Here is a 2228-nt window from a genome sequence, read left to right as displayed (position 1 = left end):
GTGCAGTCCAGAATAACAGAGTTATATCTTGCTGACTTCAGATCTGCCACAATCTTCTCTTTGACTTTTGTTGCCAGTAATTGTATGATCTCATTTTGAATTATTTTTCCAAGGTCGTGGGGTGTGTCCATTTCTTGGGTGGTGACTCTTCTTAGATGATCCTGGAGTACAGCATCAAACTCAGCCATCAGCTCCACAATTTTAAGGAAGTTTCCATTGTTTGGCACATACAGCTGATCTGAAGTGCCACGCAGTGCTAGGTTTTGGGTAGCAAGCATTCTCACAATGGCAATGAGCCTTTTCAGAACATTTTGCCAGTAAAGAGACTCTGATGCAATCTTCTCTTGATGCTGATCATCTATGGTGGCCTTTAACCTTAGTCTCATCTCAAGCTCTTTCCACCTATGGAATGCTCTCGCTTGATTTGCTGCCTTCTCATGGCATGCCAGATTTCTAGCCAGATTTTTCCAGTCCTTTGCTCCTGTAGAACCCAATGTGGCTGGAACATTAAACTGGAAGACTTTGCAACAAAAACAGTATGCAGCATTCTGGGTTTTTGACTACATAAGCCATGGCCTCTCCACTTTGTCACCATTGGGGATTTCACACAAGTAATGTGTTGGAAGGAAACTTCTATTTTCATTAAAAAGCAACAGAGGGTCCTGTGGCACCTTTGAGACTAACAGAAGTACTGGGAGCATAAGCTTTCGTGGGTAAGAACCTCACTTCTTCAGATGCAAGTAATGGAAATCTCCAGAGGCAGGTATATATCAGTGTGGAGATAACATTGTCATTGTCTTTGGGGAACATGACGTTTTTCACCTGCTGTGGCCCATGCAGTACAAGGAAGTCCCTCAGGCTACTGCTCAAGTGGGTCCACCGTGCTGGATCATCTAGATTTAAGGAACTAAACTCAGCAGCAGCTGTTCCTTGCACCTCCACCACACTCTTCTCTGATCTACACTTTTCTTCAGGAATCTGCATGGTTACATCCATTGGAGATGGAGATATGGATGCTGCAGTAGCTGCCAGGTCACCTGCACTCTGACTAACTGGACGATCAGGCATCTCCTCACCACTCACATCCTCACTGGGGCCGGAAGGCTCACCGTGAACATTTGTGTCTATGTATCTCAGGAGAGCTCCTTCCTGCTTAGATAGAAAAGCTTCTTTTGCTTTCTTTCTTTTTCTGAATGCTGCCCCAGAGGACAAATAAGCAGGCTGGTAGCAGGACCTGAGTGAGGGAAGATATCAGCGTCTTAAGGGCCTAACTAGCTTCTACTACCTCAGTTCACTGCCTGTTCTCCTCAAGTGGATTCAGGGAAGCAGCAGGAAACAGGAAGCTCCCTGAGAAGCTGGTGTTAATCAGTCCAGGCTCCTGGGGGTGCTGGAGAGGTACATAAGAGGCTCCTCCTCCTCTCTCTTCCTGCAGCTCCTGTTGCTTTCTGTTATTCCATCTCACCTTTTCTCCTGCCTGCCTGTTATATCTCGTGCCCTCCTTCCTCCAGCCCAGCACGCCACCATCTCTGTGCGTCTAGAGCAGAGAGGATACATATGTACCAGGAGCAGACACAATTTTCTACACTCTGGGTCCTAGTGGCGCCCTCCACAGTCTGTCACCTGAGGCAGCCGCCTCAGTTTGCCTCATGGTAAGGCCAGCCCTGTCCTGTGGGCACGGAGAACCTAACTCCCACTGAGGTCAGCCAGGGAGGCTGGATGTGGACTTTACAGGAAATAGACAGTCAGGACAGCATAATCCACTGAAAAAATGGCGTATTGCTAATTGCAACCCAGGCTCTCACTGTGTGGCTCTTTGTCCTGCCTCTGCTGTCTAGAGCGTGAGCAGAACTTGATGAGAGAGCTGCTGCGGCTGTGGCCCCCATCGAAGCGCGTTTCCCGTCGTCTCTCTTCTGGCTGTGGATGCTCGACTGCAGCAGCTCTGCACAGGTCCCAGCCTCGCTCTCTAATGTCCATTCTCCCCTTGCTCGCATGGTGATTCATGGACCATTGAGTAGCCTCGTGAAAACATCCCAGTTGTAGACACAGGCACCAGAACTGATTCCCCAAGCCAAAGTCCCCTTCGCAATCCAGAGAAACAGCCTGGGTTGTCTGGAGCGCGGGGTTTGGCCCATGGTGACTGCAGACACTGCACCTGCCGCACAGCGACTCCTGGGACCCCTCTAGCCCATCAGCACTCGGCTCTCCTGCATTCTGCTGAGCGGCTGAGA

The sequence above is a fragment of the Chrysemys picta genome, unplaced genomic scaffold, assembly GCF_011386835.1.
Source record: "Chrysemys picta bellii isolate R12L10 unplaced genomic scaffold, ASM1138683v2 scaf1818, whole genome shotgun sequence".
Classification (NCBI taxonomy): domain Eukaryota; kingdom Metazoa; phylum Chordata; order Testudines; family Emydidae; genus Chrysemys; species Chrysemys picta.
Note: the sequence above shows the minus strand (reverse complement) of the source record.